This window comes from Anneissia japonica, unplaced genomic scaffold (assembly GCF_011630105.1).
Source record: "Anneissia japonica isolate Jap-2015-1 unplaced genomic scaffold, ASM1163010v1 scaffold287726_len2788222_cov184, whole genome shotgun sequence".
Classification (NCBI taxonomy): Eukaryota; Metazoa; Echinodermata; class Crinoidea; order Comatulida; family Comatulidae; genus Anneissia; species Anneissia japonica.
The window spans coordinates 1,295,749-1,314,348 of record NW_022705125.1 but is presented as its reverse complement, the minus strand read 5'-3'; positions in this window follow the sequence as shown (position 1 = coordinate 1,314,348).

Sequence of the window (18,600 nt, the reverse complement as noted above, 5' to 3'; positions counted from 1 at the left end):
ATATATATATATATGGAAAGATGCTAGAAGTAAAGAGAATAATTTATTAGAGACAGATGAAAGGGCTGCATTTGGCTTTGACTTTTACAATATTATATTAACATTAAACACTTTTAAATGACGCCGTAAAGATAGAATTATGTTCGTTTTAGTTAAATTAATCCACTAATTTATGTACAAATAAACTTCAAGCGAAAAAAGGAAAGTATTGTATATTATTAAGGCCATCAGATGTGTGTATTTATCGTTAGTGATTACAGTATACTTCAAATTTACGCCTAAAAGGTAAAAGTAAAAGGGTAAAGGTAGTCGAACCTTTATAGGTCCGTACTCATTCTCTCTTTCTTAAGCAATTGGACCAGACAGTCGGTCCTCTTATATACATGTAGTATTGAAACATTTTATTTTCAACAACTGACACTACTATACTAAAAATGTGACAACCCACCAACTTTTCAACCACCACCTTTTATTTATTAGTTGTATACCTGCCCATTCCGTTCATCTTCTGGTTCAAAACACTTGAACTTTTTGCACTTATAGTTAGAAAAAAAAAATACATGCCAAGGATTGATGTTGAAATGGAATTATGCAAATAGTCAAATTACTAAAAAATATGGGGTATTGGTTTTTAGCGTCACATAAAATGTAAATATAAAGATGCATTAAAAATATTTCCAATCAGTTCCAAAACAAGTGGCATTAGTACACATAAAACTCTGTACACATTTACTGTAACTGACACTAATTTGAATATTCATCATACAGCTATTGTATCTGCCAGTACAGGAGAGGACAAACATATTCTTTAAATGTCCATTCGGATCGGCACCACAATAATAGCAATCACAATTATTTTGATCGGATTTGAATATTAATTTAGTGTAATGACCTCGTCGTGGCGTCGGACGAGGGGTGGTGGGGGTGTCCAGATTTGTAAAGGGTAGGCGACCCAAAAAAATCAAGACCTCTAATGCAATGCAAAGATAACTACAGATTAAATAAATTGCAGTACTATACGCTGCAACCAGAACCCATCAATTTTTCCCAGCTTTTCAGTCCCCGTACGTCAATCGGAGGATGGCTTTGCTCTATGGAAGTGTTTCTATTATAAGACCAAATATAATAGATGTGAACACGGAAAAGTTTTGTTCTGATTTGAACAAATATAAAAAGAATAAAAATACACATATATACGGAAATGGTGTCCGAAACTTTATATGTATACATAAGCATTACCAGTGAAAGGCAACTATGTGTACCGCAAATAAACCAGGGTATTGTTACCTTTTGAGGACGTATCAATAACACATTGAAACCAAATTGAATAATAATTTATAGGCTCACATACGCCATTTTGACCACCATTTCCTTATACTTGTTCGAATCAGATTCAAAGTTTCCGGATTAACATCTAGGCATATAATTATATCTAGGATTATATTTATTTTCATTCCAGTGAAGCATCTTAATTTGAAACTAATATTTTTGAAAGAGAAGTTCTACGTCGAGATGATGAACATGTTTCAAACTATCTACGTGGCGTCCACTCATATGAACATAGTTTTAATCTCCGTGTACTTGCAGGCGATAAGGAGATTAAAGCAGCATAATGAACAAGCAAGATTTAGAGGAAAACTTCCTTTAACAGATCAAAAATCTTAATTTTAGGAGATCACAGTGTGGGAAAGACATCGACAAGTACACGCATGCAAGTAAAGCCCAGTGCAATGAGAATCGAAACAAATACTGTCAAAAGCAAAAGTTAGTGATGTTAACGGCACTTGGAGTGGAATATCAAATACGCCACTAGAAGACTTTAAAAGTTCGGCAGCATGGTGGGCAGTATCACATGCGAGCAAACACGGTGTAACTGAAATTAGGGACGTAGCCAGGATTTTGAAAGGGAGGGGAGCCATCATTTTTGATTTGTATTGACAACAATTCCACTAAAATAATACCAGATAATGGTAGATAAAATTATCTAACACAATTGGAAGTTAAAGTCAATAAATTAGGGACTTGCGGCAAGTATCATGTTGGATCTGTATTGACAACGATTCCACTAAAAGAATACCAGATAATGGAAATTATTAGTAAAAGAATGTTTATTAACGTCATCTTACATAGTTACATTTAGGCCTATACATATTTTACAATATGAATGAATGTACAGTAATGTTCAGTACATAAAAAATGGATGGCAAGATCATATGACAACTGGTGATAAAACAAAACAAAACATTATATGTTACAGTTCATTGTTCCCGTATCTATTGTGAACAAATTTAAAGACGTTAGTGAGTGCTCAGTAAAAAAACCCAACTTATTAGGGTTAAAATATAAATTAAAACAATTATGTATCATTGCCTGAAAATTGTTCAAATCTGTTAAAATGTTACTAATAATTACTTGTTACACAGCAACAATTACATTCAAATTTGAAGCCTGAGAGTACCATTTCCGGCTTTCTAGATGTGACATAATAGTAAATTTCCTTAACTCAGCCAACAACCATGGTGGGACTGAGGTGGTATAGACCCTACATCTGCAAGAGTCTATTTCAAATTCATGGATCCCCCACTGCTTTGAAATTTACTTTCAATGGCAGTAATAATATAAATTGATACTAAGACTTATAAAGTGTAGAAATACGGACCGTATTATTAGAAACTGTTGAAATTAAGACGCCTCCAACAATCGTTACTGAATTATCACAAGATGACCAAGCATGCGAATGAATCAGTCTAAAATGATATTCAAAGATATTATGCAGCTAACCGCTAATGTTTGTTTGCATGTCTATTACACACTCACAAATGCATGTAAAAATTGGTCGTAAAATTTTATTACAAATGGACCATTGAAATATATTTAAATATTTCTTTGAATTCGTACACTGACTTTGTTTCAAGCTCTTTGTTTTCAATATTACAGCTGTTTCATTACAATGACAATGTTTTAAATTCGCAACGCTCCGAAATTTGATCTATGGGCAAACAACTGAACGTTTACAAGTTGACCAAGCATGTTGCTGCATCATTATTATTCAGATACGATCACTATTCAAACAGAGAGCAGGATGATAATTTGTTTTTACCACAGCTATTTAGATGTGGAACACCGTAACTCTGTCGTTGTTGGTGACATTTTTTATCAGATAAAATTGTGAGTGTAAAGATTCTTTAGTGTATACAGTATATATAGGAAGTGTACATAAATAATGCACATAACATCAATTGTCGATGAAGAACGGCGTCAGCCATCTGATCAGTCCCATATTAATAGTCCCAATACTTGAATACTCCTCTTCCGAGAATTGTTTAATTGACAGTGACTCACTAATTCTTATATAATCACTTTAACATTTTAATCGAAATAAGTTCACCACATCGAAAAAGTTTGAATACCCACCCGATTTGTTGGCGATGTAGTCCTCAGTGTATGTTATGTTAATGAAACATGTTACACTACATCAAGGGAGTGTGTATTGGCAATATGCCAGTACGTATTCTCAACATGTAAACATCGAAGGGTGGCGTGCAGTATTACAATTTTAAGTGAGTCCGAATTTCACATGATGCTAAATAATCGAGTCTATATCAATTTGGCGGCAATAACCGATTGGGTGATTTTACAACAGCCTTCAAACTACACAATTCCAATTTGTCTTATTTTTAACATATAAACAATCGTGTATAGGTGTAATTTTGCCCTACCTAACGTGGAAATGTACTGAATACTCAGTACTTGAAAACGATTGTGAAAAAAAATCGCAAGTTGTTCTCGGTGTGACTCGAGCCCACGATCTCCAGATCACTAGCCTAGCATCATACCTTTAGACCACGGAGCATGCGCCTGATGGCCAGGGTTGAATTCGAGTCCACGTCAGGTAGGGCAAAATTACAACTATACATGTTTCTCATGACGCAAATCCAGGTATTGTCTATTTCATCACAACAATAACAATTACTATATAAACAACCCTCATTCACAACTGCCAACTGGTAGCAGACTATTTGTTCACTTCTTGTTAGAAAGAATTCTTCTTTGCCACCCCCTGTCGGGGAGAAAACCACAAAAAATGTAATGTATTTTCTTCATATTAGGAGAGACCAAAATCGATTAAGTAAAAGCCTTTCAAACCAAATTTATTTTTTTTGGGCGGAGGAAAGGAGGAGGAGCCCCGTGGAATACTTTCGACGGATATTGAGGGAAACCCGACGACGCACACTTTTTTCGTCGGGGACGTCCCCGCCCCCCACCCCTAGGACCCAGAGCAAATCCTGGCGCCACCCCTGTACTACTACGCCTATGGAATTTCCAATCTTAATCTATGAACAAATAATCTTACTAGAAGAGAAATTGGGCCTTATAAATTATAATTACAACTTTTACAACATGACTGCTGAAGTTCAGAATTTTTTTTTTTTTTTTTTTTAGTGTTCACTTCTTTGAAACAATATTTCCGGCTATATTCCAGAAAAAGAGAAAGGGAACCGAATGTTAATATAATAATGTAATTTAAGTTTGCAATGTAGTTTTTGTATTGTTTATAAATGTTATATATTATGCGCCTATTCAGTACAGCTTCTTCAGTAGCCTAGGCGAGGGTACGTCTTACAACAGATTCTCCTAGTAGTAGAGTCATTTTCATGAGATCCGTGACTAATTTTAGGATACCTTTCTCGATGGATTTGGCAAGATGGACCAATTTAGATAAAATATAGCTCCTATATACCTCCCAGATATTGGGGGAAAGTCCCGTTTGGGGGCGTTTTTCAAAATGGCCGCCTGTTTATTTGGACGCTTGTATCTCGATAACCACTGGTCAAAGAGACTTGATTTTGGTCTCAAATTGTTGACAATATGCATGTTCCTATTTGTTGTAATACAACTTTTTATCAAAAAATGGCGGGAAATGCGGTTTTTGAAAGTTTGACCTTTGACCTTGTAATGTCATATCTCAGTAACTACTGGTCATAGAGACTCACAATTGATTGCAACTTGTTCAGAAGATTCATGTTTTCGTCCTAATATAAACAATATTCAAATAGTGACCGGAAACGGTACATTCTGACCTTTGACCTATTGTAGGGTCATTCTATGTCAAATCAACCAGATTAAAAAGAAATTCCTGTATGACCGTCACAGATTTTGATGAAACTTCATAAAAATGATCCACTGTATGAAAACAAAAAAAATTTTTGTTTTTAATTTTTTGCCACACTGACTGAGTGATATAGATATATATGTGAACTGAAAACCTGAAATTTTGAGACTCTCCAATTCGTTCACTTTCCTGTAGCGGTAGTTTGAAGTTAAGGGGGCGTGGCTCAAATAAATATGAATATAATACGAATTCTAGGAAGTTTCTATTCATGAATCGAACATGAATATATTCATGAAACAGAATAGAAAGTTTCCAGGAAATAATTTACCATATATTTGCCACAAAAAATGATATATGTGATGTCCCAATTGCCATGTGCTATTACTTACTAATAATAAGGGCCGTCACTCACAATACAAATTTGATGAGGTTAATTATTATCCAGGTTGAAGTTGCACATTAAGAATTAAACCAGAAATAACTTTAGATAAATAAATCTGAAATTCATAGAAAATTTAGTGGGTCTTTATGACATAGATTTAGAAAATTAAAGCAAAATATTTATATAAAAGTAGGGTATTATTGTTGATGATGTGTTAAAAACATATTTTTAAGGATTTGGAATCAGCAGTAAAAGGTGTCCTACACCACAAAAGGTTAAAGGGGTTGTATGATGATATTAGCATTCGAAAATCAAAGTTAATTTGAGGCACACCCACTTTACGTCGAATTGCCGCTACGGGAAAACGAAAATGGAATTTGAGTCTCAAAACTTCAGGTTTTTCTATTCACAAGGCCGGAGGGTGCAAAAAATTAAAAATCTATGACCTGTAATGTTGTAATGCATTTGTTGAGAGGCCACGCCCCTTTAACCTCAAACTGCCGCTACAGGAAAACAAATGATATTGGCAAGTCTCAAAATTTCAGGTTTTCAGTTCACATAGATATCTATATCACTGAGACAGTGTCCAAAACAAAATTTAGAAATCTATGACCCTGGTGTAATGCATTTGTTGAGTTGGCATAGAATGACTCAACTCTTAAAAACTGATTTCCGATTATGTTATTGTGTAGTTTTCAACATAGTATCTAACCATGAAGGAGCTGAGTACCAAACCTGAAATTTGGTTTATAGGTAGATCTAATATATCTGATTAACTGGGGTAAATAAGTCACAAGATGACCAAGCATGCGAATGAATCAGTCTAAAATGATATTCAAAGATATTATGCAGCTAACAAAACCGGGTCAATGGCAGTAATAATATAAATTGATACTACGACTTGAAGTGTAGAGATACGGACCGTATTATTAGAAACTGTTGAAATTAAGACACCTCCAACAATCGTTTCTGAATGATCACAAGATGACCAAGCATGCGAATGAATCAGTCTAAAATGATATTCAAAGATATTATGCAGCTAACAAAACCGGGTCAATGGCAGTAATAATATAAATTGATACTACGACTTGAAGTGTAGAGATACGGACCGTATTATTAGAAACTGTTGAAATTAAGACACCTCCAACAATCGTTTCTGAATGATCACAAGATGACCAAGCATGCGAATGAATCAGTCTAAAATGATATTCAAAGATATTATGCAGCTAACAAAACCGGGTCAATGGCAGTAATAATATAAATTGATACTACGACTTGAAGTGTAGAGATACGGACCGTATTATTAGAAACTGTTGAAATTAAGACACCTCCAACAATCGTTTCTGAATGATCACAAGATGACCAAGCATGCGAATGAATCAGTCTAAAATGATATTCAAAGATATTATGCAGCTAACAAAACCGGGTCAATGGCAGTAATAATATAAATTGATACTACGACTTGAAGTGTAGAGATACGGACCGTATTATTAGAAACTGTTGAAATTAAGACACCTCCAACAATCGTTTCTGAATGATCACAAGATGACCAAGCATGCGAATGAATCAGTCTAAAATGATATTCAAAGATATTATGCAGCTAACAAAACCGGGTCAATGGCAGTAATAATATAAATTGATACTACGACTTGAAGTGTAGAGATACGGACCGTATTATTAGAAACTGTTGAAATTAAGACACCTCCAACAATCGTTTCTGAATGATCACAAGATGACCAAGCATGCGAATGAATCAGTCTAAAATGATATTCAAAGATATTATGCAGCTAACAAAACCGGGTCAATGGCAGTAATAATATAAATTGATACTACGACTTGAAGTGTAGAGATACGGACCGTATTATTAGAAACTGTTGAAATTAAGACACCTCCAACAATCGTTTCTGAATGATCACAAGATGACCAAGCATGCGAATGAATCAGTCTAAAATGATATTCAAAGATATTATGCAGCTAACAAAACCGGGTCAATGGCAGTAATAATATAAATTGATACTACGACTTGAAGTGTAGAGATACGGACCGTATTATTAGAAACTGTTGAAATTAAGACACCTCCAACAATCGTTTCTGAATGATCACAAGATGACCAAGCATGCGAATGAATCAGTCTAAAATGATATTCAAAGATATTATGCAGCTAACAAAACCGGGTCAATGGCAGTAATAATATAAATTGATACTACGACTTGAAGTGTAGAGATACGGACCGTATTATTAGAAACTGTTGAAATTAAGACACCTCCAACAATCGTTTCTGAATGATCACAAGATGACCAAGCATGCGAATGAATCAGTCTAAAATGATATTCAAAGATATTATGCAGCTAACAAAACCGGGTCAATGGCAGTAATAATATAAATTGATACTACGACTTGAAGTGTAGAGATACGGACCGTATTATTAGAAACTGTTGAAATTAAGACACCTCCAACAATCGTTTCTGAATGATCACAAGATGACCAAGCATGCGAATGAATCAGTCTAAAATGATATTCAAAGATATTATGCAGCTAACAAAACCGGGTCAATGGCAGTAATAATATAAATTGATACTACGACTTGAAGTGTAGAGATACGGACCGTATTATTAGAAACTGTTGAAATTAAGACACCTCCAACAATCGTTTCTGAATGATCACAAGATGACCAAGCATGCGAATGAATCAGTCTAAAATGATATTCAAAGATATTATGCAGCTAACAAAACCGGGTCAATGGCAGTAATAATATAAATTGATACTACGACTTGAAGTGTAGAGATACGGACCGTATTATTAGAAACTGTTGAAATTAAGACACCTCCAACAATCGTTTCTGAATGATCACAAGATGACCAAGCATGCGAATGAATCAGTCTAAAATGATATTCAAAGATATTATGCAGCTAACAAAACCGGGTCAATGGCAGTAATAATATAAATTGATACTACGACTTGAAGTGTAGAGATACGGACCGTATTATTAGAAACTGTTGAAATTAAGACACCTCCAACAATCGTTTCTGAATGATCACAAGATGACCAAGCATGCGAATGAATCAGTCTAAAATGATATTCAAAGATATTATGCAGCTAACCGCTAATGTTTGTTTGCATGTCTATTACACACTCACAAATGCATGTAAAAATTGGTCGTAAAATTTGATAACAAATGGACCATTGAAATATATTTAAATATTTCTTTGAATTCGTACACTGACTTTGTTTAAAGCCCTTTGTTTTCAATATTACAGCTGTTTCATTACGATGACAATGTTTTAAAATCGTAACGCTCCCAAATTTGATTTATGGGCAAACAACTGAACGTTTACAAGTTGACCAAGCATGTTGCTGCTTCATTATTGTTCAGATACGATCACTATTCAAACAGAGAGCAGGATGATAATTTGTTTTTTCCACAGCTGTGGATATTTGTGCTATACAAAATCCTTGTTGATTGTTTTGTGATGTAAATGAGTTAGGCATAAATATGTTTCTGGGGGACACCTTCGGGACCAAAAAAGTGTCCCCTTAATAGGATTGTCCCCTTAATAGGGGTACCCCTAAATAGGGACACTAACCAAAAACGTAAAATAGTCCCCTTAATAGGGGTTTTTGGCATGTTTTCATATAGCGATGACATACATTCTTCATAATTTTATTTATATTGACATATAATAGTTTACAATTAGAACGTTGTAGGAATAATTTGCAATGCAAATACAATTCATTTATTATCAGCAGAAATGTAATTAAAATATGTTCCCAATTCATGATGCAATGTTACTGACCAAATATTATTTATTATTTTTTTTTATATTGAGCTTTCTATTGGATGAATGTAGCATGAATAGAGTAACGACTTGAAATTAAGGTTGCAAATTATGGTATGGATTAGAATGCTATATGAAAGTACACGAAAAACGAATAAAAAGAAATCCTCATGGTTAAAAGTCAAAATTGACAAGATTGGCACGAAGTAACACATGCATTAGGCCTATACCGATATTTAACACTAAGGATTCAGGGGAGAAAATTCTGGTCTATTGCTCAAAATGTTTCAAAATACAAAGTTAAATGAATTTGTCTTATTTTGAGACAGCTGTAGTTGCTGTGATGCAATGAAAGTGTCCCCTTAATATGGGTAATTTGACCATTTGGCACACTCAGAAAGTGTTCCTGTTCCCTTAATAGGGGTGTCCCCTTAATAGGGGTTGGCCGTAATGTTAACAGATACATTGCCTCTCGTTTCACGGAAAAGTGTCCCCTTAATAGGGTTGTCCCCTGAATAGGGATGTCCCAAAGGAGGGGTTCTACTGTATAAGACTTTTTACATGCAGGGGATAAGTTTTGTTTATTATACATTACAGTACTAGACTATTTGCGAAACCTGATTTTTGTCAAGTATATTATATCAAATTAATAAAGCTGCATAGGCAGAGTAACAAAATAAAATAAACAAATAACGCGCAGGTTCAACGTCAACTGGTACAGTACCTTATGTTCCAAAAATAAAGAATCACTCAAGGTAGCAGATAAAAAACGCATTCAGTCGTCAAGAGCGTCCCTAAATTAAAGTCGACCAGAGCCCAGCTGACATAACAAACGGTTTCAATAAGTAATTATAAAAATTATTATTGGAAAACCAGGTCACTAAAATTAGGAACATTCGGACCAACGGCCTTCGGAACAAAGACCCTTCGGACCAACGGGCATTCGGGCTAAAGGTACTCACCCAACTAAAATTGGGAACTTCGGACCAACGGGCCTTCCGACCAAAGACCCTTCGGGCCAATGGGCCGTCGGACCAAAGACCCTTCGGACCAAAGATACGCACCCTCCGGGGGTCCCAATTTGGAAGAAATCCCTTCCAGGAGATCTGGTTAAATGAGCTTTCTTTAACATATTTAATTACATTATCAGGGGTGGCGCCAAGATTTACCCGACGTTGGGCCGAGGTCCCCGACGGGGACCTCGATAAACTACGTGGATAGATAAAGATAAACGACGATAAAGATAAAGATAAACGACGTGGTCCCCCCACCGCCGGGGGGGGGGACCACGGGACGAGAGGTCAGATTTCCCCCCGACGAAAGCAAAATGGGCGTGGTCGAGCTTCGATGAAAAGGCTCTGAAAGTGGTCCAGGGGAAGCCCTCGAAAATTTTGACAATTTAGGGGTTTCAAATGCTTATTTAATCGATTTTAAAGTCTACTATTTAGAAATTACATATTTTTTTTTCTTCCCGACGAATTGTGCTTTTCTCCCCGACGGGGGAGGGGGAAGTTCTCCCCCGCAGGGGCCCTGGCCTCCGCTCCACCCCCGCTGGGGGCACCCCTGTACATCATGCTGCACATGTTGATACCGATAGGCAATGACATTCCGTGAGACAACTGATAATAAAGTTGTAAAAACATGTAAATATAAATTTGTGGGAGATGGGTTATTTTCTGGGAATTTCTTGCATGCGGGAGTGCGGAAAGCTGTCCCCATTTCCGTGTGATTTCCACAACTTTAGAGAGACTTGGGACCACTGAATATCAAGTGTTTGCAAGGAAATACAACAGAAGGATGCCGATCTCCATCAAAGTTAAAGCAAATATAAATTGTGATTTTTTAACAAGTTCTTATTACATTAGACATTTTGACAATGTTAGACTGAGGTGCGCATAACAAACTGTTGTGCAGATACAGGTAATTTAAATATTGTTTTAAAGGCGGTAGTCTCATAAACCACCACCAAATATCACTTCATCGGTTGAATTGAATAATATATATCAAGGCATTAGTGCTATTACAAAGGTAGAGACATCTTTATGGGAACTGAGAGGCGCCTAGAGTTTTAATGTTCTTTGTTGTTCCTACTGTAGGTGAACCATGCTAATTGAGCTTTGCGTTTCCACATGACACTGACTTTAGGAGGCAAGTTTGTTGGAGTGCGACTGTATAGTCGAAAGGCGAGTTTATTGGGGGACAGGTTTGTTAAGGCGAGTTGGGGGACAGGTTTGTTAAGGCGAGTTTATTGGGGGACATGTTTGTAGGGGGAAGTTTGTGGTTGGGGGACGAGTTTGTAGGAAACAAGTGATATTTCACTTTCTCGCTTTCTTCTTTTAAAACAATCATTATTTATTGTTCTTTAAAGTATCAGAAGTAACAGAACATAGTAGGTAACTACTGTTAATGTGTATAATTGTGGAATAAAATATAACGCTCAATCATTATTTTACCATGACTTGCCGAAAATATGATAACCCATGCTCCATTTAACTCATGCTACAGCTTTTGGAAATTCAGTTTGTCTGGCCATATACCATAAAGGCATTGTTTACTTACTCAACTTTTTTTTGTGTTTACTTTAACAATTAATTGTAATTTCTCAAAAAAACTTTAATCAAAAAATACATGAAGAGATTTATTATATGGTTGTTATTTCTGAAAGACCATATCAGGTAGATATAAAATGATATAAAAATCATTCATGAATTAACTTTTTTTCATTCAAATTGTAGGCCTAATGCTATTGAATAACCTATTATATTAAAAGAAAACAATATTACTTACCCCAAACAAGTTTATAATTTAATCCCTCGATATGTTTGGAAAAATATTTAGGTGAAAAAATTATCTGTATACAATTCCACTTTGGCGTGAAATAGCCTAATATATACATATAATACTATAGTATAATTATTTACAGGGTTTTTTTAAAGTTTAAATATACCATTGTGACCATATTTTTATTGGAAGTTTCTTGAATTACTTTTATTCAACAAAATTATTATTTACTCAAATAAAATATTATTTTCCTTACTTTATTATTATTAATATCATTATTATATTATTATCTAATTTTTATTGGGAGTTTCTTTTCTTTTTTACTTTTTCTTTTGTGATATTACCGTAGTATTTACTTATTATATGATATTCGTATTTTAAAATGCAACTGTTCTTTTTCTGACCATTAACAAACCTTGAATTAATTTTTGTTGATAGCAGAATGTAATAAAATAAAGGTGAGAACAGTGAAATAAAACTGTAAGGAATCAGAAAGCAGTGACAATTACTTCACTTTTAATTTACATTTAAATTGTTGTCGGCCCCTCTCAACATTATTTTGCATTGAAATTATTGTTGGTGGTGGTTTGTTTTTGTTATTATTAATTATTATTAAGAATAATAATAAGGGTAATAATAATTTTTTGTGCCATTATTGTACTTGTAATGATGATTATTAATAATCTACTATTTTTATTTTTTGCCACATTTGTTATCTTTATTTTCTTTATTATTATTATTATTATTATTATTATTATTATTATTATTATTATTATTATTATTATTATTATTATTATTATTATTATTTGTTTAATTTTTACGGTGATAATGATTCATCGATGGCAATTTTTTCTTCTGCTGTATTTTCATTTATTATTTTTATTATTATTTTGCCATTATTAACAATTATTTTTACTGTATTTCTTATTTTTACATTTTTTATTACTAGTATTTTATCAATTTTTATGGTGATTATAATATAATAGGCCTATAATCTAATCCAATTTTTTTGTAAATTATTTTAAATTTTTTCATTGATTTTGATTTATGTTCGTCAATCGAATTTTTTTATATGCTATATTTTCATGTTTTATTATTTTTATTTTCCCACTTACTTCTATTATGTTTATTGATTTTATCGTTTTTAATTTTTAATTCTATATAGATTTATCGTGAAAATTTTCATTGGCAATTTCTATTTCAGAAAGGAGCTGGCCCCTTTAAGGGTGTTCGTCAAACGTTGGGCCGTCTCCTTTACCTGTACTTTTATAAGTGGGAAATTTATTAAAATAAAAAAAAAACAAAACATATTTCTAGAAGCCATTAAGGTTACAAATTTTGAATTCATAATACACCCAAGATACTTTAAAGAATAATATGGTATTGTGATATTATTTAGTTATAAGAAGAAATGAAAAATAATGATAATATGGTAGCACATGATACTGGATAAATGATAATTGTTACCTGAAAAAAAAAACATTTCTAGAAACCACCCAATTTCATAATTAAGAGAAGCTATTATGTTTTGCATCTGGAGTACTAAATGTTTATGCCTATCTAGGCTACACCCAGTCTATAACTTAAAATACACAAAAGAATAAAAAAAATATTTGTGATACAAAAAACTCTTGGCATCCTAAACCTATTGTAGAGCAACATCTAGACAAACAACCCATTATGCACCCCACCTTACAATAGTATAGTCCATAGTTGGGTGGCTTTTAACAGGGGTGGCTTATTTCCTACATTCGGTTAAAAAAATGCCCATTCGTGCAGAACGAGTGTGCACAGTGTCTGCCGATTGATGAATCACCATCACTTTTTTTCTGGAACCTATAATCGTCTTGCAATAGATACGCTTGTTATCGTACATATATAATTATAATGCAGGATTAATTAATTATATTATATACTTTATTCCAAAATACAAATCAAGTTTCTTGATAAGTTACTGCTATAGTTAAATTAAATTTCTTCTAAGCAATGAAGTTTCAACTTAGAATATTTTTCAGAATAAAATATTAAATGTAAAACACTTCTTAACTAAAATTATGCTATTAAAACTACTCCGTAAAACAATCAATCTTAATAATAATGTACTAAATTACATATTTAAACAGTATTGTGTTCTTCTAAGTAGAAGGAAAAACAAACAATACATTTTTATTTATACTCCTTATTTCAACAATTCGATTTTATTAAGGATGATTTCCCTGTACAGTATACCCCTAACCTGCGGCCAACGTTGCACTGTGATATCTAATTCACGCATTGATTACACTACTCGGCGTTCCATACAATAACCCTTATTTGGGCATTGAACATCTCGCGGCCGAACTGGTGCGCGACCGAACCGGACGTCATTCGCCTGGAATATCGCCTGAATGCTAGGGCCTACGGCTTACTTACATCATCTCGAAAAAAAACCCATGGGCTTCTAGTCAAGATAACATAGGCTTTTTTTGAGAGAGTACAGTACATACACAGTACATGAATTTAAAAAAAGAACAAAATAAATTGAAAACAAGCTTGGTTTATGCAGTAGTTTTGGTGATTTAATGCCAGTAAAATTCACACCATGATACAGATTGATGTTACAATGAACTTATTTATTGTTTCATAGTACGAATTCACAAAATTTACAACATTCATTTCGAAGAGAAGCCCACCACTCTCCTCCACCTTGTTACTTTGCAAAAGTAGCCTTGAAAAGAAGCCCATATCGAAAAAAAGAAGCCCATCCAAAGTTCACAAGAAATCAAGTAATAGTAGTTAAACATTGCTTTAACAGTAGAACATTATCAGATGGGGCGGATGCAGGATTATTTGGTGGTAGGTGGTGCGTGATTTGAGAGTTCATACGACCAGGCCCACCATGGATGGTGCTGAGTGCGAACATTTTGAGAATATTGACCAATGTGCCCGGAAATTGCACTCTCATAGCTTAAAAATTGTACAGATACTATGTTTATATCAACAATACAATAGAAAAAAAAATTTGCTTAACATCGTTGCACCCCCTGCATCCGCCCCAGATCAGTACGCCCTTCCATTATTATAAATAATAGTCATACGTTACCAGAATATATAATAATTCTTTCATGATTTAAACAGTGGCCTGCTAATTCTTCTTATCATGAACTTTAGCTCTATCACAGTATGAAATTTTCAATGCTCAAAACATAATTAAACATTTGATATCGGTAAGCTGTGCAAAATATTCGGTCCTTTGGACATGTAACCGAAAAATAAATCATCCAAATATGCCACTTGTGACACATCCACCCATTAACATTTTCACCAAAAATTGTCGGCGAATTGTCTGTCTTAAATTGTCTGTCGGCAAATGGCTGTCGGCGAAACGTCCTGTCGGCAAACTGGCATTCGGCGAAATGTGGTGGCGGCAAAATCTCGTGTCGGCGAATGGTATTTCGGTCAATAGTCTGTAGCCAAATGTCTGCCGGCCAAATGTCTGTCGGTGAATCATCTTAATAGACCTATTTTACATATTCTATAACATAGCTTTCTACCATTCAAAATCTTAAGATCGTTTTGTTTATTAGGCTTGTGTGTTAATTATATAGGTTAGATTAATTTGCCGACAGCACATTTCGCCGAATGTCAGTTTGCCGACAGGACGATTCGCCGACAGCCAATTTGCCGACATTTTTTGTGAATGTTAATGGATGGATGTGTCACAAGCTGGCATATTTAGATGAACTGTTCTGCCGAAATGAGTGATCCATAAATACGTGATATAATCCATTCTGTAATTCCAAATAACATTTAGAAAGAAAAACAAAACACATGACGTATGGCCGTTGTTGTTGGTCTGATTTGAATTTTACAAATTGTTTTATAAATAATTATTGAAGTTTTGTTGTGGTATCCGGCTACTAAGCATATATTGTGAAAAGTTAATAACTGATAAGTATTAATGATTTATCAGAATGCAGAAGATAGTATAAGCAAAGATTATAGAATTACAAGAGGTTCGACTGCCGTGATTTTGTATGCATGCAATGGAACGTCAAAAAAGTACAAGTATTGCCACGAGATAGAGGGCGCCTTTTAGAATTCGAATAGAGTTCGCTCGAAACTCAAAAAACTCGTCATTTAAGGACACGCCCCTTCCTGGCGGTACTCTTTGAAACCACGAGAATCGGACCTCCTGCAGTTCTACACTCTGTGGTATAAGCCAAATAAAAGCTTTACAGTAGGAAATAAGCAGATATAATATTGTCAGTGATGGTATATCAATGATTATCTTTTATTAGTAGACCAAAATTTATTTGGCAACGGATATTTTGACAAAATTAGCAACGTGCAGTAGTACACCAGTTCAATTTGATATAGTAAACAAATGTATGAAGTCATATTTTGACGAAAATGGGGTTAAGTATTTTGATAAATTTAATAGCAATCATTCCGAGTTTATTGAATACGTAAACAGTGTTTTAGGGCATATTGTGAGTTTTTTTTTTGGTTTTTTTTAAAGATTTGGTAACAAAACAACAAAAAATTGTCAGATATTACCTGTAGAATAATCAATCAATCAATATATCAATCAATCAATCAATGGATTTATAAGGTGCATAATACAGCGCCAATAAAAAAGACCAATGAAGTATAAAAGCAAGCAAGAGAAGTGGGTGCGAGACCAAGTACCATCAGGGTAGAGTCAGTGTGCTGTTCTTCCGCACTTTGAGGGCCTGCCGACCGACCTCACGAAAACATAATTCACATGATCAACGCGTCAACCCATTTTCTGACAAAACCTGGAAAGGACCCTCTCAAGAAGAAAAAATAAAATGACCGATAAATTATGAGTAAACTGAGTCAAAGAAATGTTTTATAAAAACTCAACAATTACATTATTCGCTATTCAATATGTCAAAAGGGGGCTACAATGACAGACCTTTTGGCATTTATGTAGTCTCTTGGCCATCTTCCTGTCACTTGTGTGTTTTCGTTTTTCCCCGATTTATTGTAAATGTTTTGTAAATGTTTTGATTGGCTAATAAATGTGACTTATGACTTATGTGATTTCAGTTGTTGAAATGGTGATTCACCTTCATATTCATATGGAATGACCAAGTAGGTCATTCCATATGAATATTATGTATTGAGATGACGAACTAAGTTGCCTGGAAACGCAAAATTGAACACTGAATATGTCAGTGTTCATTATGCTTGCGTTTGCAGATTTACTATTATACTCAATGAAAGCTACGCTACTTAATTAAATAGTAATGCTTCTGAATGGCCCGAAATAAACGAAGTGTTAAGGAATCAACACAGCGTAATGAATGCAATTACCCGTTGAGGGCGTAAAGCATACTAAATTGATAATTGGATGACCTGTTTGATTTTTTTTTTCATTCGTTGTTTTCACTTAAGTCTATTGAAGTTGACGTATGGCTAGCTCAGTGAGGACAACACCATCAGAATTGATAACCAGATTGTAGATGAAATAAAAAAAGTGCGTTTAAGCATCGATTTGTTTACGTGTCAAGATGAAAATATTTTATTACAGAGTAATGGTTGCTGTGTGCATTATCTTCCAGATGCCAGGTAATTAATATTTAATGTTTTTGTCTTCAGTGTTTTTAGCTCAAAGCAATAATATTAAATTACAATTTTCATCAATTTACTGACTTCTTTTTAGTTGGATAGATATACTTAGCAATAATATGGCTTACTTGTCGCTATGTAAAGTTTAACCATAACGACTTTTCAAAATTTAGTTGATAATAATAGTAATATGGTATTCTTGGCGGGAACTAAAGAAAGCAGGAGTGGGTAAATAATGATTGACTTTAAATCTTACAAAAAGTCACAGGAATTTCTGACATTTAACATCAACTTTTACAAGGAAAAAACATAATGTCAAAGTAAAGGCTCCACACCCATCTATCCACAATCATTAGTAAGTTCCTATTACTTAGACTCTATCAGTGGTAAGGTTGGCTAATATATTATTAATGACTTTAGAAAACCTCATACAAGTTCCTTCTGGAGGACGAGTGCCTTTGGGTGCATCTGACCAGGCTACATTACCAAAATTGCTTATTCGGGTTGTTTACGAGTGAGTAAATTTAGCTGCTGATAGATAGTTTGTGGTTTCCAATTAGCAATAATTAAGAATTGGCGAATTCAGAATATACGCTCCTGCTCCAGCTCGATCACGCTGCGTATACTACCTCCATTCATTATTTGAGGTAAGCCGCGATTCAGTTAATCCAGTTGGCGTTCCATTAGTACATTGTATTATTTGGGCGTTATATAATTCACTCGCGAACGAAGCAATAGTAAGCTTAGCTACGGTGAATGTTTGTTTTAATGGTTTACAGTACAATTATTATTAGAAATGATTGGCACTATCCTACTGTATCAAATTACTCTTCGTTAAATACCCTCCGGTCCCAAGGCTGCCCTACAAATCATATAATCGAACCACAGATGCTATTGAACCTAAGCCTAGGCGTGACGAAATAGATTTCTAAATCAAGGATGAACTAAGAAAGGACTAAAACCTGATCAAA